A 25,884-nucleotide genomic window follows, 5' to 3' on the forward strand; every position below is an offset into this window, starting at 1 on the left:
TGCAGTGAATACCATGATAATTGCAACAGCCTGGTTTGTACCTGAATGACAGAAAAGGATACAGAATTTTTGTCCTCTGCTGTTTTAACCTGCTTCTAGAGCGCTGCCTGTGCTCCAGGGCTTTCTCAGCATATCTAGGAATCAGAGAAAAAGGCAGCAGCAAGGCCCCTGCTGGCAAAAGACACACAAAGGAACTTGGCAGTTTATTAAACTCTTCAGTCAATTCTGACCGTATATTCCCTCTAACCGCTGTGTTTCAATTCAAAAGCTAAATTTCTCTGTAATAAGGTCACTTAGGAAAAGGCTAGAACCAGCCAGTTACAGTTGCAGAGCAAAGTTCCTGATTTCACCTTACTGATCAGCTCTTTCCTATAACTTACTGGTAAACGATTTTAATAAAGTAGTTAATTCTGCTGTGTTCCTGTCATGGTGTTATTTCCCTGACATGTTATTTCCATACATTCAAATTTCTTCTCACAACTCCCAGTCAAATAATTTAAATTTGACTCCCAGTTACCACAGTCAAATAATTTAAATCTATTTAGGAGGTGCCTAAGCCCCTCTATCACACTAGTCCTGGTCAATTAAGTCGGACCATCCCTGTAATAACTTCATCACTATCAGAAAGTTCTCAGCCAGCAACTACAGTACACCATTAAGCAGAAAGAACCTGCAACCTTTCCTGAATTCAGATGCTGACATAGTAAGATTTATTGGTATGGTTCCCAGAATGCTTTGTTAACTTTTTCTGATGTTTATTAAATTTAAACCCATGATCACAACTCCTTCACTGTGCTCAAAAGATTTTCTGCAAATGCCAGAGAAATAATGTTTTTGTTTCCAATACCTAATGTACAAAGCTAAGTAATAGGAACTGAAATGTCAGCCTTGAGTTTAGTAGCATACCAACCGGGAGGCAAGCAGGGAACAAGCTAGGGGGCAAGAAGGGTGCCAGAATGGACCTCGTGGGGAGCCTCGGTCTCTTGTTTCCCTCAGTCCTCCCCACCACAACACCCTGTACCTTCCCTGCAGCAGCTCTGGTAACAGAGAGGGCAGAGCAGCAGTGGTGGTGTATGGTGTAGAAGCAGTGGCCAGAGGCACACTGCTGCCAAAAATTAATGTTTTAATGGCCACTCAATGCATACGTTGGTGGCAAAAAGGGGGAGGTGACATCCCCTCTGCAGCAGCAAACCTCCAGCAGCTGGGCCTGTACTGTGTACCACCACCACCTACGATGCTGTATGGGCCAGTTATACCTCTGCTTGAGTTTGCTTCATGTCAGTTCTGAAATAAGAGACCTAGAGCAGGAATGGAAACCAGGTCTCAAGTATAAGCCATGCACTGCACTGTCCCCTGGCCCAAATGGCCTGATTGCTACAGCATGTTCACTACATTTGGGCACCAGTTAGAGGACTCTCAGCCCCCAGCCTTACTGTTCCTTACCATTCACATACGTGGTATCACCATGGAAATGCAAGGTAAAAGCCAGCCAAATACAGACAAACAAACAAAACTGGGAGGGCTTACAAACACTTTGGAGGATAGGATCTCAAAAGGTCTGGATAGATTGGAACCCGGCACTAGACAAACAATGAAATTCAACCAAGGCAAATGTCAGATGCTACACAAAATGGAGAAAAACTGAATGCATAATCATGCAATTGGATGACTGGCTAGGCAGCAGTGTTGTTGAGAAAGATCTGGGGATTTTGGTGGATCACAGACTCAAGTGAGCCAACAGAAGAGCGTGACACTGTCACCAAAAAACCCAAGGGTTTATGGACCGCATTACAAACAGTATAGTATATAAAACCAGGAGGTGAAAATATCACTCTGCTTAGCTAGTGTTTTGTATGCAGTTCTGGGGTCCACAATGTAAGAGCCCAGAGCTCTGGAGCACAGGCAGAACTCTAGAAGCTGTGCTTCCCAATTTAAGAAAGGTGTGGAGAAACTGAAGAGGTTATAGAGGCCAGCAGCAAAGCTGATAAAAGGGCTGGAATACAAGCTGAACCAGGAAAGGTTGAGAGAAGTAGTTTGGCATAAAGGAGATTAAGGGAGAACATGACAGTAGTTTTCAGTGACTCAAAAGGCTGCTATAAGGAGAAGGGAGATCAACTATTCCTCTTTGCTGCAGAAGGCCAAACCTGAAGCAATGGGTTTAAAGTGCAGCAAAACAGGTTTCGATGTAATATCAGAAGAAACTACCTTACTGCCAGAACAATGGGGCAGAGGAAAGTGGTGTAACAGGTAGAGCTGTCACCCAACCCTGATGGAGAGTGGGGAGGGGGTGCGGTTCTGAAAGTGGGGGCTGGGATGGTGCACACTTCCAAGGTGGAGGGGCACCTGAGAGAGCATGAGGGCTGGAGCATCCGTCTTATCCATGCCAGGAACTCTGAAACAGCCCCTGGCTGAGCTGCTGCTGCTAAATACTTTGCCCACCCCAGCTGTTGCTCTTAAAGCAGCAGCAGCAGCAGTCAAGGAATGTTTTGGAGTTCCCAGCATGGGTAAGCTGTGGAGCTGCTCTTGCCTCCAGGATGCAGACTCCACAGGGGTGGGGGGCAATTTTTGTACACTTCCTAACTTGGCACCCAGGGTGGATGTCCCTCTTGCCCACCCCTACTCACACTATTGCCCAGGAAAGTTGTGAAAACTCCTTCATTGAAGGTTTGCAAGAAGAGGCTGAATACGCATTTGTTTGAGATAATACAGGAATGCTGCATCCTGTATTTGTGCAGAGGATTGGACTAGAAGACCTTTAATGTCCCTTCCAACCCTATACTTTTATGATTCTAACAGATAGCTATTGCTGTTGTCACTTGCTGTCATGTCAGGCGATAGAGGCTCATAGGAAAGAAGGGGAGAAAAGACGTTTGAAGCAGACATCAGAGTACATAATTCATCATATGATTTCCAAATACAATTTAATGTATTAGCATTACATTAATAACCTGAAAAGAAGGAACCAAAATGGTAGAGACCCCCCCCCCAACAGGACAGGAATTTTAAAGCCTGTATAAAACGAATAAAACTGTTCATCATTTGCCTGACCTTGGTGCTTGCTGGGGGGCAATTTTTCTTATGTGGAGCAGTATCAGTTCAGAAATGGAAAAAGACATAGCTTTGTCCCTGTAGTGTTATTCATATCATTAAAAAGGCTCTTACAGCCATAGAAAGGTGACCCTATTTCTAGATTATTAGGTTAGATCACACTAGAAAACCTGAGGAATTCTTTAAAAATATTAATCAGGATCTCAATTCTGTAGACCTCACTCAAAGAAAACACCCCTTAAATGAAAACCTCCTGATGCTGTTAAATGAAATGTTATTAAAAGATCCTAGGACCTTGGAAGCTGCATCAGAGGACCCCAGCACTTTCTGGTTGACTGTATTGTACCACAGTATTTTCACTCTAATATTTAAAGACAGCTGCAAGCATCTTAAATATTTGAATCATCAAAAATGTGTGTAATGAGTTGCTTGACTGGCTTGTGGTTAGCAGGGATGTGAGGAAGCCATTTCTTTTGATTTGGTAACATATACTGTCTGTTCCATTGAGTGGATACAGAATAATAGTATCAGATAATGACACAAGCTCATAGATCCTCATAGCATCAAGGAAAAATTAATTGAAGCAATCGTTAAAAACAAAATTTATCTAAAGAATCATCAGTGACAAGGGACACACTTGTGGCTCTAGCCTTTCTCTGCTTTTGATGAAGGATGTTTTATGGAACTCTGGGACAATACTGACCAGAGAGACCTTCTGCCTTTCTCAGCTCTCAGTGAAATGCAGAAACTGAAGTGAGCTAAAATGCAAAGTAGTTTTCTGCACTCTTGTTAGCATAATAAATTGCCTTTGATGTGCTGTAAGATACAAGGAGGGGCAACAAATCCTGTGAATTCCCAGAATGCAGCTCCAGTTGGAAGGAAACAGAAATACTGGGTGGGTCTACATGTGCATTTTAATGTGCAGTAGACTATTTTACTATGCATTAAACTCTCACATAAAAAAGTGACGTTACTCTGTGTCACTAAAAAGCTTGCAAATGTGCTACTTCGCATTAGCACAGCCTAATGTGCATTAATTTAGTTCCTCACATTGGAGGCACTAAATTTAATGCTCATTAGAAAAGGCGCATTAATGCATATATAGACACACCCACTGTATTTTAGTAGAAGCCTCCAGTGTGATTTTGTACTTTAGAAGATTAATGAAGTCATTAACCCAAGCACCAATGGATTGGCATATTCTAACTGGGATACAGATATATTTCTTTTAAAATTGTGTTAGTTTAGACAGAGTGAGTGATATTTTAACATGTAATTGGGCTGAGGTGAGCCACAAGCCCCTCTCACAAACAGCCAACATGAGTTAAAGTCTTTTCACAGCATCTGATGAAGCAAGATTTAGCCAACAAAAGCTTGTGCTATATATACAGCTACTTTGATTAGTCTATAATGTGCAAATCTATCCAGCCCTTCACCTGACTTCAGACTAACATGGCTAACCATGTCTCCTTAAAGTACATATCGTCTTCTCTATCTTAGGGTTTTAAAATGTTAGCTAAAGTTTTAAAATAACAAGATTTATTCTAGTCTGTACATATCTAAAATCCCTAAACTCTGTTACAAAAGATCAAGAAAAAAAAAGAGAACAAAACTTTCTGAGACTCACTTTCTGAGACCCATCTGCCTTAAACTAGATTGAAAAAGCTCTCAAAGCAGTCAAGATTCAACTACCATTTCTGAAATGGTGTCAAATACTATTACCTTGGTCTACACTTTGTAGTTAAACCCTGTCTGCTGAATTCAGGTCAGCCATCAGCAGCACAGAAAAAAGCTACATGTTTCTGACAATGGGTTCAGCACCAGTTCAGTGGCATATAGTTTAAGTGCAAATGTAGGCCAAACAGACTGAAAATATGGTCTGAGAAAGTCAAAAGCTACAGTTACCTTGCTACGTTAGTTAACACTAGCACTCTTCTCCCATTGTATACAAGATCAGGCACCAAATCAGCCAAGATCTGACTTTAATTTTCAAGCTGGTATGTGTGAGCATGTGACAGGCCACAATGAAGATCCTACTAGGGAGTAGGGGCAGCTAAGATAAGCTTGTCTTAAAAAAATATAGGGGAGGATTCTGACAGATGTGAGAAGGGGTTGGGGATGTATAAAGAGGTTCAGAAAGCCAGGAGTTGAGTGCACTAGGGTGGATTTCAGCAGCCAAGACGTGCAACAGGGCTGGCAGGTAAGAGACCTCAAGGGCAGGCTGGCATGCATAGAAGATAGCTTGAAGGAAAGAAGTGGCACAGAGACCTTGGAGGCTGGAGCAGATCTGCTGCATTGCTTTTGATTTGCCCAGAAGGGTAAACTAACCAGCCAGTAAGAGGTAAATTAAGTTAGTAACTGCACCTGCTGCCAAAGAGATATGCCACAGTGACACACCCACTGAGGACCAAAGTATTTATATCAACAGCCTATAATAAATCTAATGCAAAAGAATGTCATAGGCACTATCATGCTTTAAAATAAAGATATAAGCACAGGGTATGCCAGAAGCTGTAGTCAGGAAGCTATTAAAAAAACTCCACATTATATTTCCAAGAATAACTCACCCATACAAACTTAGAGAGAGGGAATTTATTTCTCAGGGAAAATATATAGCAACATATGAAAAATGAAATTCAGAATTTGCAATAAATGTGACTTACAGGAAATCTATTTTCATGTAATATGATTTTAAAACTAACAAACCTTTGGACAGATGTAATACAGACAGTAAAGGACATATCGTAGGAAATTGTTCCTGTAACACCAGTCATGTGTCCTCAGCATTATGGACTTGTTATGAATTCATAAAATAGTTATAAGACTTGTCATTGTTAATACCTGCTTTAAAAAAATCTTGATAGTATGGATTAATCCAATCAGATCAAATGCATCTGAGTGAATCTCATAAAAGAGCAAATTTCTGCATCAGAACAATTAAGAAGATTTCAAGAAGAAATGGTTATTTCTAAATTAATAAGACTTAATACAAAGGTGTGGATTATATATTATCTGGATATACCTCCCTCCATTGCTTAAATTTAAATAATAAGAAAAGTGCCCATCAGTAAACATTTATATTGTAGCAGCTCTCAAATAAAGACTTCAGTTGAGACAAGAGCCCCATTTACTGGGCGCTGTAAAAACACAGCCAGGGAACAATCTGGACCCTACCTAAAAGACCAAGGGTAGGGACAAGAACATATCACATCAGCAAATAAATGCTGAAGAATTATTACAACTACTATCAGGGCAGAACTAGGCATTGCAGGAATAAAGACAAGGGTAAAACTACAGCGTTAGGGAAAAAAGACAGTCACAACACTTGCACTATCTGAAATAATTAGATACGGTTTTGTCAGCACCACAGAACAGGTGAGTCTGAAGGAAAAGACAGTTGCAGATTACGACAGAGACCCTCTCCATGTGTTACAGGAAAAAGCTTAAAAGCAATTCTACAATAAACTGCCTGGAGGGCAGTAAAGGCAAAGAACATAATTAAATCAAAGTGCAGGTAAGGGTCAGCACCCTTGCATTTTTTTGCAGTAAGAGTTTGGGGGGAAAGAGGAAGAACTTTTTTTACAAAAACTAAAGGGTCCAGCTGCGTTAATACAGTTAGCTACCCTGATGCCTAGTAAGCTGATTGTATGGTAGAATTCAAAAACTAGAATATGCATGTTGCATTACATCCATTTGGTGCTCTATTATGTACCTACTCTGCACTCTTGCAATTGTGATACATAGGAGACAAAGCATTACAGGTGGAAAAAAAATAGGAGTCTATTGAAGTAACCACACCAAAATTGTGTCAAATCTCAAGCTGACCTCAAGAATATAAGATCCAGAGTAGAGGGGGTGAGGCAAGTTGTTACTGAAGATGGAGGTAGTATACCCAATCAAGAATATCTCAGCAGTGAAGACCCCAGTGGAGATGTCACCTGTGCAAAAGATTCAGATAAATTATGCCCTCACACAAAAACATTTAGAATTTTAATCTAACATTTATATTTTGTTCTAGATGCAATGATTAATCCTTCCACACACTTTTAACCATCCCTGGCAATAGGTATGGGCATTATATCCATTTCTTTCTTACTGGTTAAGTTTAGCCCACAAGCTAAATCAGGTAATCCTCACCATTTCTGGAGTAAGCAGAAGTCTAATGAAAGTCTAATAAAGGTCTAAAACAATCAGTCTAAACAGTCACATTCCCTTCTTTTTACCCCAGCCATCGCTATGTCCCTTTTGATGCATGACAGTGAAAGAACTTCCCTCCCCAACTCTTGGAAAACCCAGACAAGCATCCCAAAATAGGAGCCTCGCATTCAACTCACATTCTTAGTTCACATTCTCCCTTTTCCTAGTTTCCTTCACTTCTTTATTTATAATACTCAGTTAGAGAGATCAAAGGATGTATTGGGATGTTGCAAGTAACAACTCTAGTGCACGTGTCAGATACAGACATTACATCAAACAAGAAAACAATTTAGCACCATAATTCAACACTACCTATATCAATAGTCATGATGAGTTATTTGAATGAAACTATGAAAACATCAAGCAACATTTTATTCTTGTTGTAACTTCCAAGAAGCCACACATCTGCTATCCACACAGATTTCTGTGGTCCTGACTACTTCAGTCCTATATTCAGTAATAACCCTATCACTTGTAACTGAATTAAGACAATCCATGAGTTTAAGGTTCATGACCCCCAGGGCTAGAGACAGACATTACACATAAACCGGTTTAAATGATCAGAACCTGGTTTAAACCTGTAACAAAACAGATGTTCAGTGCACATAAACCAGTTTGAAAATGGCTGAAACTAGTTTGAGATAAACCTGGCTGAATGTAGTATCAGACTTAACTGATTTGGGTCAAACCAGTTTATGCAATGTCTGTCCCAGTCCCCTTGCTTGTTTAAGTTAAATCAGATTCCAGCATCCTGGCATGCTCTCTGGGTTGGGCAGGGCTGTCTGCTCCACAGCAGGGCTGGCTCCTCCCCTCTGCTCCCTGCCTGCAGCTCTGGCAGAAACTTGTAGGCACAGCAGCATCTGCCTGGCTTCCTCCTGCTCTCCCCCTCATCACTCCCTGCTAAGCAGGGATGCCCCGTCCCCTCTGCCTTACACTGATACCTCAGCATTAGCTAGCAGACCACATCCTTGCTGTGGCAGACACCAATGTCAGTTTAGGGCTTTTTGGAACTAATCAACAGTTCAGCTGATAATGTCCCTCATTCCTTCTTTGTTTAAGAAATGGTTGAACTAATGAGAGACTGTTTGTTTTCTGATGGGGTGATAAATGCTGATAACAGCTGATAAATATTCTGTTACCAAGTAGGGGGGGAACCCCTCCCTAATCCCACCAGGGTTTGGGGAAGCCCTGCTCAGCTCAGCCCTGTAAAAGGGAAGGGAGGGCTGCTCTAGCATACCTTGGGTTCCAGCCTGAGCCACTGCAGGCATGTGCTTGCATTTCCTCAGTCCAGGGAGAATGTCTGTGCACTTGCGTATTGCTTCAACCTAGGCAGTTTAGACTAACCTGTAACGACTGGATGAATTCAGGCTCAGGCTTTTTGCAAGTCTGTTCCTAGCCCAGGTGTATATTAAGAATTCCTCTTCCACCACTAGTCTTCTATAATGACCTACAGGAACTTGCTAGTATTTGGCAATTCTCTTTTTCATCTCTTTGGGATGAGTAAGTGTCCTCAGTGCCCCACCTTTCTTTCAGTGAATCAGTGTATCTGCTCCTGATGCACTACAAAGGGATGAACTCTTCCTTTTATTTTAGCAAGGACAAATTTAGCTTGGATTTAGTCTATAAAGTGCTACTGTACCCTCCCATCTGCCTTTCTTCATTATGAGTATAAAGTCCTCTCTAAAAAAAGTATGTTTCAGATTTTTCTTGGCTGCTTTTTCCGGCCACATAGCCACAACGTCTTTCTTTCCTGGATGGCACATAATTTTCACTTTTCCTGGCACCTGAGGCTTTGTATACTTGCTTCCAGCTCATCTGTTTCTTTGCCTTCTTGAATACAGTTTCCAGGTCACTGCTATAAGATTCTGACACATCATCTCCTATACAGGAGGCCTCACCAGTGCTTGCTGCCCAAATATTAAGGAGGAATACACATCCTCGTTAATAAGCAAGGAGCCAGGGGAGGGGCACTCTGAAGTGCTTTGGGTTAGAGTACAAGGCAGTCGAGGTGAAAGGGACTTAATGGTGGGAGTCTACTACAGACCTCCCAACCAGGGAGAAGAGCTTGACCAGGAATTCTTGGGTCAGCTCACAGAGGTAGTGAAGGCTAGGGATGTAGTAGTCATGGGGGACCTGAACTTCCCAGACATCTGCTGGGAAGAGCAGTCAGCCAGGTCTGAACGCTCACGTAGGTTCTTGGCCAGAGTGCAGGACCTCCATTTAACCCAGGAGGTGCACAGCCCCACCAGGGGGGGATGCCTTGTTGGACCTAGTGCTGGCCACGGGTGATGACCTGGTGAGGGGACTGCAAGTGCTCGACCACCTGGGCGACAGAGATCATCGCCTGCTGGAATTCACCATCCAGCGCAAGGTAGCAAAGGCATGCAGTAAGACAGCGGCCCTGGATTTTAGGAGGGCAGACTTCAACGAGCTAAGGAGGATAGTTGGAGAAGCGCTGAGGTCCTGGGGGGGTGGGGAACCAGGTGTCCAAGGAGAGTGGTCGCTCCTTAAGGAGACGATCCTCCAAGCCCAAAGGAAGGTAATCCCAATGAGGATCAAAGGGAGCAGGAGAGCACACAAGCCTCTGTGGCTCACCAAAAGCATCCGGGAATGTCTCCTTGCTAAAAAGGAGGCTTATACCCAGTGGAAAGAAGGGGTCATCACCAGGGAGGGCTATTCTGTAGTTGCTCGGGGATGTAGGGGGGCAGTTAGGAAGGCCAAGGCAGAGATGGAACTGGGACTGGCTTCCCAGATTAAGGACAATAAGAAGTCTTTTTTTAAATACATAGGGGGTAAAAAGAAGGTCCCGGCTAATGTGGGGCCCTTGCAGGATGACATGGGTAACGTGGTCATCACACCAGACGGCAAAGCTAACATGTTTAACAATTTCTTTGCCTCCGTCTTCCTAAGTAGGGACCAAAACAGCCACCTCCCTGCTGGGCCCCCCTCAGGCCCCGGGGGAGGCACACCTGGGCCACGGGTTAGCGAGGATTTAGTTAGGGAGCTTCTGGAGGGGTTGGATGTATTCAAGTCAGCCGGCCCGGATGGTCTCCACCCTAGAGTTCTAAAGGAACTGGCCGAGGTCATTGCAAGTCCCCTGGCACAACTTTACGACCACTCGTGGTGCTCTGGTGAGGTACCGGAGGACTGGAAGAGGGCCAACGTGGTCCCCATCTTCAAAAAAGGCAGGAAGTAAGACCTGGGAAACTATAGGCCGGTTAGTCTCACCTCGATCCTAGGCAAGCTGTTCGAAAAAATTATGCTGGCACACATCCAGGAGGGGCCAGCAGGAGACTGCATGCTTAGGGGCAACCAACATGGGTTCATCAGTGGCAGGTCCTGTCAGACCAACATGGTGGCCTTTTACGATCAGATCACCAGATCATTAGATGCAGGGGTAGCAGTGGATATAGTCTTCCTGGACTTCCGGAAGGCTTTTGACACTGTCTCTCACCCTGTTCTCATTAAGAAACTGGAGGGCTGTGGTGTAGACACCCACACAGTCAAATGGGTCGCCAACTGGCTGGACGGCCGCACCCAGAGGGTGGTAGTAGATGGGTCCTTCTCAACCTGGAAGGACGTGGGCAGTGGGGTCCCGCAGGGCTCGGTCCTCGGGCCCGCACTGTTCAACATCTTCATCAGCGATTTGGACGAGGGGGTAAAAAGCACCCTGTTCAAATTTGCTGATGACACTAATATGTGGGGGGACGTGGGCACATTGGAAGGATGCAACAGGCTACAATCTGACATAGACAGGTTACAAGGGTGGGCGGATGAGAATAGGATGGGTTTCAACATGGACAAGTGCAAGGTGATGCACCTGGGGAAGAACAACCGGCACCATACCTACAAGTTGGGGAACTCCCCTCTTGTCAGCACGGAGGCGGAAAGGGATCTGGGAGTGATCATTGACTCCAAGATGAACATGGGCTGGCACTGTGGAGAGGGAGTAAGGAAGGCCAACCGCACCTTGGCATGCATCCACAGATGCATCTCGAGCAGGTCCAAGGAGGTGATCCTTCCCCTCTATGCGGCATTGATCAGGCCGCAGCTGGAGTACTGCGTCCAGTTCTGGGCGCCGCGCTTCAAGAGGGATGTTGACGGCATCGAGAGGGTCCAGAGGACGGTCACTCGTATGATCAGGTGACAACAGGGCAGGCCCTATGAGGACAGGCTGTGGGACCTGAACCTGTTCAGCCCAAAAGAGAAGGCTGAGTGGGGATCTTGTGGCCTGTTATAAACTAGTCAGGGGGGATCAGCAGGCATTGGGGAAGTCACTGTTTCCCCGAGCACCGCCAGGAGTGACCAGGAATAACGGTCACAAGCTGGGAGAGGGTAGGTTTAGGTTAGATATCAGAAGGCGCTACTTCACAGTCAGGGCGGCTAGGGTCTGGAACCAGCTTCCAAGAGAAGTGGTGCAGGCTCCTACCCTGGGGGTGTTTAAGAGGAGGTTAGATGAACATCTAGCTGGGGTCATTTGACCCCAGTACTCTTTCCTGCCATGGCAGGGGGTCAGACTAGATGATCTGCTCAGGTCCCTTCCGACCCTACAAACTATGAAACTATGAATATAAAGTTACAAAGAAGTAGGCATCTGCAGAGTTCAAAAGTAATTTCACAGGGATAAGTAATGAACAGTTAAATGACAGCCGCGGTACATGCAAAGATGACAAAAAGGCCAACAAAACTTGACTGTACATTCAAAGCATGGAACCAGTTAAGCTATTTATGTTTTCCCCTCCTCTATTACTTGCAGGGTGGGTAACCTGGCACTCATTTGGATTATTTGGAGTTGTCAGCAAACCTCATATAACAGCTGTGACTTAAATTGCTGCGGATGCAATGGTGAACCAAACTGTAATGCTATGTGTTATCAATGAATCTGCAACTGCCTTCAGTGGTTGTTTTCCCATATGCTTGGAGAAGTGTCCCAGTCACATAACTATGGCAGGGTGAATGGGGCACCAGCCCTAGGCATTGACTATGAGGGGGTGCCAGAATCCCTCCCCCCCGGAGTCTTTGCCACAGTACGGGCTGTTCTGTGCTGCCCCTGTCTAGCCATAGAAGCCAGGCAGCACAGCACAGCAGCAAGCAATGTACCTCAGGAGGGGGGAAAGGGGACAGTGAGACAAATGAAATGGTGCCCCCCGACCAGGAGGAGCCTTGCTACAGTAGGCACAGCCCTGCTCCCAATATATATGTATCAGAGGTGGGGGGGGGAGAAGCAATTGGGGACTGCTAATGCTGGTAGGGCTTCCCTTCCCCGCACTGCAGCCCCTACAGTGGTTGGCATACCCTTGCCCCCTGTCCCCCGACCTTGGTTGCTCAATGAGCTGCTACTCCTCTGCTACCAGATGGCAGTTCTGGTAGTGGGTCCTTGAAGTCCATCTGCTTGAATTCTCAGAGCATTTTCCTTGAAGGGCTCTACTTCCTCTTGATGTTATTTTCCTTTCTGGCTGGATCTGATAGCTCCCAGTCCTTAACACTGCAGCCATGTTCAGTCAAAAAAATCTTGACTCAGTGCTTTTTCATACCACTGGTTGGCCTCTTGCATTGTAATTATGAAGGTCTGAAGTCCTTGTTTTTTGTAAGACTGTTGACAAGACAATCATATTTTATTAGCAGGTAGCTAATGGAGCATCCCTGGATCAATGCATCATCACTCCTAAGTTGTTTTTACCTCCCTGATGCGGATCTTCAGTAAATTCACTGTGAGCTGATTTTTTCCTGCCTCTTGCATAAATAAGCACTGGTTTCCCTGTGTAACCTTTCCCCCTTTGAACAATTCCATCTCTGATGATATTTGTCTTCCCATTGTCTGAAAATATCATCTGGCCTGGGATTCACTAGGGAAAACACTTTCTCTTGTCTGACCCATAGTGTGCCTGCAAATTACTCATATCTGGATCTTCTCCATTTTTAAGCCACTTCACTAACAATTATTTCTTGAAGTACAGTATCTGGTGTAGAGGGGTAACCATGAGGCTTTGAATTAAAAGCTGATACCTTCAGGAGAAACCCCCATTTTTGCTTTTATATTTGTAACTGCATATAACCTGTGTCCACAGTTTTATCCAGTCTGGCATCTTTCACCACTTTAAATTGCCTTTTCACACAGGATTTTCCTGAGTTTGCCACTAGACATAGGCTCCTCTCCTTTGTCTGTTCCCAATTTGTCACAGCAGCTACTGCTTCACTCAAACCATCGCCGTGGCCAAAGTGGCACTGCAAAGGTCTTATTGAACAGTTCCCTCAATGCATACATGCATCTATATAGCATTTACCCACCATTAGCAGTTATATAAGTGTTTGCATGGCTGTCTCTGTAAGATCCGTGATCCACCCATGGAAGTTGATTGCAAAAAACTTTTGGCATCGTAATCCAAAAACACTGCTTGGCACCATGCTGCTTTCTCATTACCCACTCAATCACAGAACAAATGTGCAGTCTGTCAAGGACTCATAGATTCCAGTCTCATCTGCATGACCCATACATTTTCTTCCAGGCAAAACTGTTTTTGCCATCTTGAAGCTGCTGCCACTAGTTGTAATATGTGCTTAGAGAAATCAAAGTGTTTACTGGAATATTGCAAGTGGCAACTTGAGACACACGCGAAAGACTTACCTTCCTTCCAGCACTGCTGATTAGAGATAATGTAATGTCAACCAATAGCACAGGAACATAATACTACAGTATCTTTGCACTGAAGGCAACAGTGGAGTACAGGAGCTGCCACCTGTCCTGATCACTAGACTTTCCTCTTTGAAGCCCCAGTCATGCATCCAAACAAGAAGCTGACATTCAGTTTATATTCAGAGACAATGCTCCCTCTCTCCTCAGTTTCTTCAGGCTTTTATCTCCCTTTGGGGACTTGGCTGCTTCTGATTCCATAGTCTTAACCACCTTTGTTTAAAACACTTTGTCAGCACCTGGTCACTTTGTAACAAAGTGCACAGAACTTCTCCCTGTTGCTCCCATGGCCCTCTCTCCATTTTCCTTTCACACTTCAGCCTTGACATGTCTTATCGGGAACAATACTTCGGATGTTGCCTATTCTGTGGTATGTGTTTTTGAGGCTAAGTATAGACATTCAGGCGCGTTAAGGGAAGGTTAAATCAATTCAAAACAGCTGCCTGATATCAGGTAAGTTGGGATGGGGAGGTGGGGAGTTAGCTGTGGGGTTGGGGGTCCAGCAGGCTGGAGGAGATCGGGGTCTGCCAGGGAATGGGGGGAGGCACAAACTATGGGTGGGGTAGGGGGGAGGCACGACCTGCAGGTGGGATGGGGTAGGGTGAGGTGAGGTGGGGTCATCCCCCAGTGAACTCACCCTCCCATCCCTCCCCCACACGGGGACTTACTTGCTTGGCTCTGACACCAGTGGATGCTGATAAAAGCAGCTGCACCTAGAGTGACTTGTGAGATGAGGGCTGAGAGCACTGGCTGGGGGCAGGGGGCAAAAAAATAGACCTGTGTGGGAGGAGTGGGGAACGAAACGAGCAGCCCTGGGGCTGGGGCTAGTGGCTGGGTTTTCCCAGTCCCAGGGCTATGTAGAGGAAGTGGATAGAAGTTCCATGCATGAGTTTGACCTAAATTGAATCAGTCTGATACCACATAGATTCAGGTTGATCTTAAAGCAGGTTGTGCAATTTTCTGACCAGTTTGTATGCATGGAACTTCTCTTTCAGTTATGGGTTTAGGTTGACTGCTGGTGACTGAGACCGAGCCTATAAGTGGCCTATAAGCCTATAAGTGTAAGGTCAGCACCAAGCTGCGCTAAGTTTATATCGGGCAGCCATTTTGAACCTGATTTAACCTCCCAAATGTGTGTACTTAGTCTCAGTGGCAGAACAGGGAGCCCTTCTATATTATTTCTTCCTTTCCCAGCATGCATTCCTACTTTGTCTATGCCTCCCCAAACTCCCTTGTTGTGGAACTGAAACTGGGAACAGACTGCTGTGCAGCTGCAATCTCCTTCAGCAAGCCAGTGGCCCTGGTAAAAACTCTCCCTTGGGAAATCATACACAAAGAGGAAGGGAAAAAAGGGTAGGAGAAGGGAGGGCAAAATTAAATACTGATAATAACAGTGTAAATTATTGAAATGGTTGGTCCTTGGGTGGAGAGAGTGGTGGAAGATGGAATGAATGAAGTCAGTTTTCTATATCAATTCTTATTTTCCACCAAGGAGTTATGGTCCAATGAAAATGGAAGAAATAATTTAAGCGAGGTCAGTGCTTATATAGTATTTGTTTGTCATACTCTGTGCTCACAAGTCTCAGAGAATATTAAGATGTGAGGATTTCAAATAATTTGTGGATAATTCCAGTGTAAGAAATGTAACCATGCTGGATTTCAATGTTAATATGCCACAGTCCATTGAGCAAATACTCAATGAAAACAGCTTTTAAGATAACAGACTCTAATTCTTCATTTTCTCCTTGTCCTGTCCATTCAACACAGATTCTTTCCAGCCGTCACTTTGCAGCCTTCTGGTCCCAGAGGGTGTCTGTTTTCATATTTAAAATCCCCCCCAGTGACTGACTGTTTTAAGAAATGCTTGCACTCTTTCTGGTATGCAATGATCTTTAGCTTCTCTCAGAGATTTTCTTTTGTCTGAGGGGAAAGGTTTAAAGCCTGGGCAGACAGGAATCCTTCTCCCTTTTCAGGATTTAAAAATGCTTTTGGCTACACTCAGAGTCTGCTCTGTCATTTCTAGTCAAGATCTTATACTCTGCTCATCGCCATGACATCTGAAAGAAATGATTCTGGCTCCTCTTATTACTTTTTACCTTCCTCCTCATATGGATTCAGTAGTTTTTCACTATACACAGAGGGAACATCTGTACTGCATTTGTTAAAAATCAGGGCAGTGTCCTTTCTATAAGCTCTAGGGGAGGTAGTTCTTCCCTCCCTGGTGGAATAACTAAAACCAAAAAAAAGAGGCTATTATGGGACTTCAGTCCCTCTTACTGTAGTTTTTCCTGCCTCTCTAAAATGGCAATATTCTTAATGTAGGCTTTGATCTCAGTAGTGGTAGATATTGAAATAAGGGTAGAATTTGTGCCTTGGGTTTATACTGTTTCTTGTTTTCTTGTTTTTTTTCCCCATCCCCCTCATTTTTCCCCAATATCACCCTTTTCAGCATTCAGAGACTTAAATCAGGGAAATCCACGTCTTTTTGTCTATACCTTGTCTAGAAAGAAGTTCTGGTTTTCTTCTAATAAACTGCTCTCTTTTTTTGGTCTCCCTTTCCATATGTTGTACTGAGCCCTGGTGTACATTCTATGCATCCAGTAATACTCCAAGATTTAAGAAATCTAACAGAAGATTTGTGTTCAATTTTACCTCCAAAGAGGACTGTTGTATTTGTCAGAGAGAATGGCACAGAATAAAAATACCAGACAGTCATAAGGTTTGAGTCTTCTATGATTTGTTTACATGAAATTTAGTTGTTCATAAAAACAAGCCTATTAGTCTATAGCTACACTCTCTCCTGCTGTGCTATGCATTCAGACACTACAACTATATAAATTGCAGCACAGTTGTGCTTCAGACTGTTAGCTGTCATTTAAAGAATAACTAAACCTCTACCTTTATGTTGCAAAAAACCCTTTCAAAATGTAAGATGAATATCAACCAATTTAGCGACTCCTTCCAGAGTCTGCAGGCAGTGTGGAACACAGCAAAGTTTTATACATTTAATTAACGTGTAAATTCTATTTTCTGATGTCAAATCAGAATGCTGACAATATCCTACTGCTGACTATTTTAACAGAATCATCAAGGTGATGGGTGTATTTGTCATTGCTGGATGTACAGGGGGAGGGATACAGTATGATAATTAGTTGGTTAAAGATTTCTATAATAGAAAGTAAGCACTTTAAACCTTCTTTACCCATGGACTTAAAGTCTCATCTACCCTTGGCCAAGTAGGGTAGGAAGGAAAGGAGATTTATGCTTTTCTTATGCTATTAGTTACATTTAGAGACACTATTTGGGGTTGTAACTAGAGGGCAAATAGTACAGAAGCCATAGTCTGTATAAACAAGAAATAAAGGGAGGTTGCTTTCCATCCTGACCACAGTATTCTGGGTGTTTAGCCTCTCCATTTCCTAATATTAAACACCTCAGCTGCCTCTTGGAGGTCAAAAGCTAAAATCAACTCTGATGATCTCCTGGGTGCTCTTAGTCAGCCACAGAAACCTCTGGCTTTGACTCAGTAACTTCTATTATGCAGTTCCTCCTCAATTAAAACAAAAAAAACCTGTCCAATGAAAATGTTGGTCAATTAGAGTACTTCAATAACAATTAAATTAATAATACAAAGTATACTGTACAATATTCTTGGAAGGCAATGAAGAAGACAGGTTTGTTGGGGGTTTTTTGGTGGAGACAAATGCTGCAAAACGGTGGCCTTTGGTGTGCAGTATAAAGAGCCCCATGGTTATTAGAGTCCTGGAGAACAGACTTCATGGAACAATTTTGCTATGGGTTTTTAGCTCAAAAGGAAGGAGGGATTAGAACGGAGCTAGAAGTATCCAGGGCTGGATTTAAAAAATCTGCCAAACCTACAACCCATTAAAACCAGGTGGCAGGGCAGGAGGGAGAAAGTCCTCTGCATTTTGAAGTCTCCTTCTCATCGACAACAGATCAGACTGTTAATATGCTAGTTGCCATGTAACCTACATGCTTTAAACTGACAGCTCTGAGGGTTTTTAGTGGATTCAGAATATCTGTGCTATTTTTGTCCTAGCCAGAAAACACACAGGTTACTCTCTCCTCAGGAAATCTTCATCCAATCTTCTCCTAACTCAAACTGTAAAGATATAGTAGTTCTTGATACATTCCACATTACCTTTTTTCCCCCAACAAAAGACAGTCTGTTTTTCTTTGCCATATTACAAAATAATGCTGGTGGAATGGATGAGGTAAAGAATAACACACTACATCTTGGGTCTTGGAGAGACAGCAATAAAATAGCTTTGTAGGCAATACAGACTGGATGCAACTTTCCCTCCTTCTCCACCTCCAGCATACATGAGTAAGATTTTTTTTTCTATCATCAATCCAGCTGCTCATCCCACAACCCAAACTGCAGCCCTTGGCCAAGGGAAATTCATCTGCTGTTAACAAAATTGTCAAGGTAGTGTGTATATTTCATTCTTCAACAACAACATTCCAGTAAATGACTCCAGCTGGATACTTTGGCTGTTGTTGCTGTTAACCCAACTCACAAGGTTTCTCCAGCAGGTGTTCATGTACCCTGAAGTACTGCCACACTAACAGCTATTTATGAGGATGAACAAACTGGGGAGAGGTATTCTGAAGCATGTACATCTTCCCCCATGGGGCCCCTGTAATCAGTTACCAGTTTCTGGATGAATTTCTTTGCTATTCATTTCTGAGATCAATGTCTGGGCTTCTGGCTGGGCTATCTCGACTGGAAACCTCAGACCTTTGATTAGATACAGCAGGAATTCCTTTTTTGTTCTCTCATCTGACAGTAGGAAATGAGCATCTATGTAGGGTGGATAGGGGTAACAAAGCACACTAGGGGACCACAAATTGACAAGACAGTAGAGACAGGGGATCTGCATGTGACTGGGAACTAGAGAGTCACAGTGGGTGAAGCAAAAACCAAGAGAGTAACAAGAATCTGATAATCAGCTTGGTTATGTTGAGCAACTGGGTTTATAATACACTTCTGTGTAATGAACAGGAGAGAAGAACTGAAGCATTTGATCTTTTAGCTGGAAGAAACAAGGGAGATCAGTCAGGCAGAGTCTACCTAAATAATGAACAACATAATGTTAAGTTGTCAGGCCATGACCCTAATTCTCAGAATGGCACACAGAAATGAGCCTATGCAGGCCATGAAAGAATCTTGAATGGGAGTTTAATCTCATAAGGCATCTATCCTGCAGGGGAAGTCTTTGCACTACTGCGATAATTTGCAACTCACATTAGAAATCAGAATTCACAAAGTTAACAGTATTTGGAGTAAGAACCACAGTTACATTAAATATCCAGTCTTAAAGTCTGCCCAGAAGAGGGATCAGGTTATGGTGCTTGTTTTATAGGAAATACTGCTTTCATCCTGGAACAAAGGTAAGCTGGTACAGGAATAAGCATGGCGGTATGGTGAAGAAGGACTCCAGAATTTGCTCATTTTCAGATGCTCTTCTCATCTTAGTCAGCCATGATTCTGTCACTTTGAAACTGCAATGCAGCTTGTCTTACTGCAATGCACTGTATTTAAGGCCAAACCATGAACACCTCAGGAAAGTTCTGGCTACTGCACAATGAAGCTACCCACCCTTTGGCTCCATTATACCTGTGGTCTACACTGAATGCCCAGCACTGGTTAGATTAAAAGTGCTAGTTATTGTCTGGAAAAAGACTTAAAGGTCTAAGTCCTTTATGCCTTAGAGATAGCCTCTCCTTGCCTGTCTACTTGTGTATATCTGAATCAATTCAACTCTCTGACACAAAAGTGATACTTACAGGAGATCAAGATCAGTAGTTGGCTTGCCTCTGGCATTTGCTGCTTTATAAGCTCACACCTGACCATATTTAGAAATAGCAGTAATACAACTGATCTGGACTTCCCAATGACAACCGTGGTCCCCGTGCACCTGACTGGCCAGACTAGCTGTTCTCAACTCTGCTTTATACAGCAGCTCTAAACTCCTCTCTTTAGGATTGTTGGTTGAAGCTATGTTGCTTCTAAGGACATAGGCAGACAAGGTTTTTTGGGCAGATGTGATATCTTTTATTAGACCACCTAAACAGTTGGAAAAATTGTTCTTTGCAAGCTTTTGGGCACAAACACCCTTTTGTGCCCGAAAGCTTGCAAAGAACAATACTACTTGCATTTAGTTGCAAAGAACAGTATTAGTTGCATTTAGAGACGCTATTTGGGGTAGCAACTAGAGGGCAAATAGCACAAAAGCCATAGTCTGTATAAAAAAATGCAACTAAAATTGCAACCAAAAATTCTAGGAAGAAGGGTGTTTGTGCCTGACAGCTTGCAAAGAACACTTTTTCCAAGTATTTAGTTGGTCTAATAAAAGATATCACAGCTACCCAAAGAACCTTGTCTGCTTAAACTCCACTCTCCATTCACTTGGAAATATAAATATTTCCTGTATTAACCAGTGTCCTGGTCCAGTGGTGAAGAGCATGGCACAGACAGTAGATCAGGGGTTCTCCCCCTTTTTGGACTCAAGGCATGCCTCACTGTACTTGAAGTACTCTTCCATGACTTCCGTGAATTGAGTGGCACCCAATTTCAAAAACAAATTTATAGATTACAGTGTTTACTTTCTTACACAGGGGCTAGGTAGTATGGGTGGGGAATTGTTGAGGCAAGGACAAACCTGAGCCTGGCTCATCTGCTTATCTCCTCACACCTCAAAGCATACTTCAAAGGATCTGGTGGCTCACCAGAGTGCTCCGGCACCCTGATTGAGAATCACAGCAGTAGATGTATGTTGCACTAAGCATGCCCAATTTTTTCATAGTTTCTCTCTGCTTCTGCAAATCGTTTATCCTCAGTAAATTAAGGATAATACACATTTTCCTGGGATGTTATGAGGATTAAGTTCATCCCATGTTCACACCTCAAACTCCCCCACTTCGGGGTCACAGGAAAGACCAAAAAGGAATCATGTTTCTGGAATTTGGTCTGAAGACTTGCTCCAGGCTCTGGGCTGAGGCGCATAATATTGCATGATAGTTGTTCGGGATGGAAAACATGGCACGAGACTCCCCATCTCCTGCCTCATGTACAGGTGGTTCCTAGCAATCAGTTAACCATTAACCCTTAACTCCTCAGTATTGGGTGTGCAAAAAAAAACCACCCCAAAACCCAGCTGCCATAGAGTAGAGTGGGATCGTCTCCTTGAAGACAAAGTATTTTAAAGCCTTGTTACACATCAGCTCCCTGGAGGAGACAAGTTGCAATGGCATGGGGATGAATAATTGAAGCAAAGATACATTTAGTATGTGCACAAACAGAAGGACCAGGCGCTGCCTCCTAAGCAGCTGGCAGTGCAGAAACTCACGAAGTGTCAGATAGATGCAGGATCTGGAGACACTGACCCACTTTCCGAGGAGCACTGAGCAGAGGTGGGGGAGGGAGGAGGTGACAGTGAGATTATTAAACAGGCAAGGAAAGATTGGGCCAAAAGACCGGGCATAAAATGGCACCTTATAAAAAAGAAAGAAAATCAGCAGAGCCATCCAACCCAGCACCTGGGAGACGGAGCTCCCTGAGGAAGGGGTAAAAACCAGGCAGGCTTCCCTCTCCCCCAGGCCCCAGGAGACTCCCCCAGGGCCACCTCCCCACCACCTGGCCCCAGGGAGACCAGAGCCCTAGGGATGGCTCTCACTGGGCAGCGGGATCCTCCGGCCATGATCCCTCTGCAAGGACAAGGCAGAGCTGCCAGAGCTCCAGGCGGGGGGTTGCTGTGAGCGGGGGGTGGGGGGCAGAGCTACAGGGGCTGAGCGCAGTGCCCTCAGGGGGGCCGCCGCCGCCTCCCCTCCACGAGCCCCGCCGGGCGGGAACGCACCTGCCGCTGCCGCCGCCGCCGCCGCCGCCCCGCGCGGGGACCTGGCCGTGCCCGGGGCTCCGCCGGGACCCGCCGCGCCTGCTGCTGCCGCTGCCGCTGCCTGCGCACTGACAGCTCCTCAGCGCTGCCGCCGCCGCCGCCGCCGGAGGGGTGCCCGGCAGGGCGGGCTCAGACACGCGGGGCTGGGGCACAAAATCAGTGACGGGCCCGGGGGGTTGGAGCCCTTACCTGGGCGGCAGGAGAGCGACCCCGCCTGAGGAGGCCTGCGCCCCGGAGCGCGGCGGGCCCCGCCTCGCCGCCTCTCTCCTCTCCCCAGCACCTGGCTCGGGCCCTCGGGCGCTGGGGAGCAAGCCGCCACCCCGCAGGCAAGCAGCGGGGCCCGCCGCCCGTACCACCCAGCCCCCGTGTCAGGAAGTAAACGCTGCCATCTATAAATTCGTTGTTGAAATGGGGTGCTACTCAATTCACAGGAGTTGTGGAGTGATGCATCAAGTAGGGTGAGGGGTGCCTTGAGTCATAAAATGGGGCCCTCTGTGCTACGCTTTTCACCACTGGACCAGGATGCTGGTTAAGGGGGGAAATATTTACATTTCCAAATGAATGCAGAGTGGAGTTTAAGCAGGCCCCCTGGGGCAGCCATGGGGAGAAGCTGATGAAATAAAGAGAAGGCTGTGGCAAAGGGATGGACTGGAAGTAATCCCCTGCCCCAAAGAGTGCAGTCAACTAGGCAAGTGCCAGAGACGGAGGCCTTGCCTTCAAATATGTTCCTTTTGGCTAAGATCAAGTGAGGCAGGGGGCATCCCAACCCCAAGGCCGGTGGGCTTGCCTGTAAGAGGCCTGCCTGGATTTGGGGTGTATCTGAAGCCAATGGGTCTGGGAGGGAGGATACTTGCAGGGTGGTAGTGCCACACAAACTTGACAAATGAGCTCTGCTCAGTCAGATTTTGGAACTTGGCACTTGGGCTGTGCTCAATTGAATTTGAAGCTGATTTGGCCTTGGTAAAGATAAAAAACCCAGCTCTAAGCTGAACAGAGCTGGACTGTAAAACCTGAATGGGATTTTCTTGATACATGAAATCTGTGGTGGCCTCACAGCTGCTTCACCCATCTGGAAAAGCAGACCCAGCCTCCAAAGTGAAGTTGCTCCTGGAAGAATGAGTAACCACATAGGCTCACAGGAGTGTGAATGATCAGCTTGGGCATAGGCTTCATTCATCCAGAATAACATCTTAGAAACTGCCCCGACTTGTAGCACTCTTAAACAAATATAAAACAGACAAGCAGTCAATTTGCCAAAGTCTTGAGAAGAGAAAAAAACAGCTATGGAATTCATCTGTTTGCCCTAAGGAGCGACTGGGCTAGAATATAGCTCAGACAAAAAAGTAGCTCACAGATGAAACTCAGGGTACTGGCAGATGTGAGCTCCCCACTGTAACTCATGGTGCTTTGCAGGAAGTGCCATGAGTTACAGCCATCTCCTAGACCCAACAGGTGTTCACTGTTGGGTCTTGTGGGGTTGAGGGATGGAAGTCCAGTAGGGAGCAGCTGTATGTCTGCAGCCATTCACCCCTAGACCTGTCTCCCTCCTCACAGACTTTAATAAAGATGCTCTGCTTTAAAACACCCCCATCTGAACCCTCATGTAATAAGAGTTCAGATGGCTGCACAATCTGGCACTGCTTTTCTATCCGGCCATGCTCTTCTATCAGGGCAGGGTTGTTGGGCACTTCAGGGGCCCTATCCTGTGACAAACTGTCACTTATGTCAATAGCCTCAATGGTGCCCTCAGCTAGGAAAGGAAAATAAATAGTTAAGGGCATCACTTCCTGAGGTTGAGGTTCCATCAACTAGCCTTATTACTTCCAATGTGACAAATTTAAAACAAAAGAGTAGTTCAAAGAAGTTTGGCCTAGGGGTTTAAAGGAGTGTCCTAAGAGTGCTTAAAGGACATGGGAGAATGGTACTGGAAAAATGCAAAGCTAAGAAGTAAAAACAAAAAGTGGTCAGTTTTCCCCCAGGAAAAGGTTAAGAGTGGAAGTTTACAACATTCTGTATTAGGATGGTGTTGGTTTTTCATGTTTAATGTTAATCTGAAAGAGAAACGATCAGTAATCAGCAGATGGGGCTATCGAACTGAAAATGAAATACACCAAGACCGAAAACAGAAATCATCAATGATCCCTGTCAGTGAACAAGCACAGTTGTAGTTACTGTGCTCTTAAACAAAGGGACATAGCGAGTCATATGTTTGGTCTGTTTGTCTCCATGTGGCTGGGGTTTTTGGTCCCTTAAGAGGTCAAGTGAGACATGTCTATTTGTCTGTGTGTCAGGAGAATGCCACTTAAACCTCTGGGTTTTTAATTGGACCCATTGTTTGAAATCCAAGTGATTGATCCCCCCATGTCAGTGAGGAAGCTAAGCAGAAAGACTTACTGTCTCTTGCCTGGTAAATTCAGGTGCCGGTGAGAGCAATTCAGCATGGAAGTGGAACTTTTCCATTAGATATCAGATTACTCAACATTGTGCACATGCATAACAGGAAAATTTAAGCATAACATGGATGAAAATTGGGAGTTATTTTAAAAAGATTTAATAGATGAGAAAACATATCCTATTCTGGAGGTGAAATCAAGATAGCTGTTAGAAATATGCATTATATGAAAAAGGGGAGCATACATAAATTCAATGGCCAGCAGGACTAAGGACAACTGAAGGTCATTTATTACAAAGAAATTCTAGCAATGGAATAGGCCATTACTAGGCAGAAATGGCAAAATCATTAATTCCAATCCTGAGAATTCAGTAGTGATCTGTAGTTGGAAAGAGGCAGGACAATTTGTTTCTAGCACAAGCACAATGAAATGCTTTCCAGAGCATTAGTAACTGGGAGGATGTTGAGGCAGTTCTGTGAGGCATAAACATTTTAAAATCTTTAGGGTCAAATCATGTGCATTGAAGAGCCCTACAAGAGCTGCAGAGCCAATTTCTGGCTGCCAGTATTCATTTTTAATAAGTCTTAGATCACCAAGGAAATTCAAGCAAAATTAAACAGTAATAACATTGTGTAAGAACATAATGTAATAATAATAATAAAATAACATAGTATTCAGAGAGAGAGAGAGACAGGACCTGGGTGAATGCAGATCAGAAAACCTGACATGAGTCTCAGAATAATGGAAAAACTTGACACAGGATTCAGTTAATAAAGCAGTAAGAATAAGAAAATTATTAAATGTCAGGCAATATGATTTTATGCAAAATAGTTCTTGTTAAACCAAATTTAATTCTTTGAGATTATAAATTTGCTTAATAAAGGCATGTGTATTGATTTGATTGATTTGTAGTGATTTAATTGATAACTGTATAGATGTAACTGCAGCAGGACCAGACTCCAGGGGTGGCCATGTTGCTCCCCAACAACCAAGCAACTCCTGCCTCACTCTAGCTCCTCAAGGTACCCTCCCTTTTCTATCTTGCCTCCCATGCCTTGATTTATCATATAATACTTAGAAAGGCTGCCCCAGAGTCCCAAAATGAACCTCAGTTCCTCAGCTGTTTAGTGTTCATGTGCCTGGCTGGCACCAGCTGCACCCCTCTGACACTAAACTGTGGCCCTCCTGCCCTTAGGGCACAAGCCACCTTAGGGGCAATAATCATGCCCAGCATGTGTTACTCAGCATTACTTCAGAGGGGCCCCCTGGGCCCAATGTAACCCTTGGCCCCCCCAGGCCTCAGACCTTTGTTGGAGCTTCAGCCTTCCTGGTTTTGGTCCCTTTTCTCTGGTTGTGGTCCCTCAGCCCAAGTCTACTGCCTCAGTCCTCAGCTTCTGGGCCCCTGGTCTTGCTCTTCTTGGGCTGCTCAGCTACCCAGGGTCTGTGATCCAGGCAAAGTGCCCTCTTGCTTCTTAGCCCCCTTAGGTCCCCAACCCAGGCCAGGTTACTCTTGAGCTGCTCAATTCCCTATCTGGTATCTGACCCTTGCAGGGCTCTATAATGGGTGCCTTCAGGCAACCCTGTAGCTTCCAAAATGTCCCCATAACCATAATCACAACCATGTCCTCCAGTGTTA

The 25,884-nt window shown here is 44.6% G+C and overlaps 1 protein-coding gene across 2 annotated transcripts in view; it reads right to left on the reverse strand.

Annotated features, from left to right (window-relative positions):
- Positions 1-21,992, reverse strand: part of C1QTNF4 (C1q and TNF related 4) — a 32,002-nt gene extending 10,010 nt beyond the window's left edge. Inside the window, exons 1-2 of one of the 2 annotated variants that reach the window (XM_090033160.1) lie at positions 21,817-21,992; positions 6,874-6,986 (exon numbers count right to left, since the gene is read on the reverse strand). The gene's annotated coding sequence lies outside the window, so the exon portion shown is untranslated. The remainder of the gene's footprint in view (positions 1-6,873; positions 6,987-21,816) is intronic. The other variant, XM_090033159.1, reaches the window with a different exon arrangement.
- Positions 21,993-25,884: the final 3,892 nt, after the last annotated feature.

Source organism: Crocodylus siamensis, chromosome 2 (genome assembly GCF_052110815.1).
Source record: "Crocodylus siamensis isolate JL-2025a chromosome 2, ASM5211081v1, whole genome shotgun sequence".
NCBI classification, from domain to species: Eukaryota; Metazoa; Chordata; order Crocodylia; family Crocodylidae; genus Crocodylus; species Crocodylus siamensis.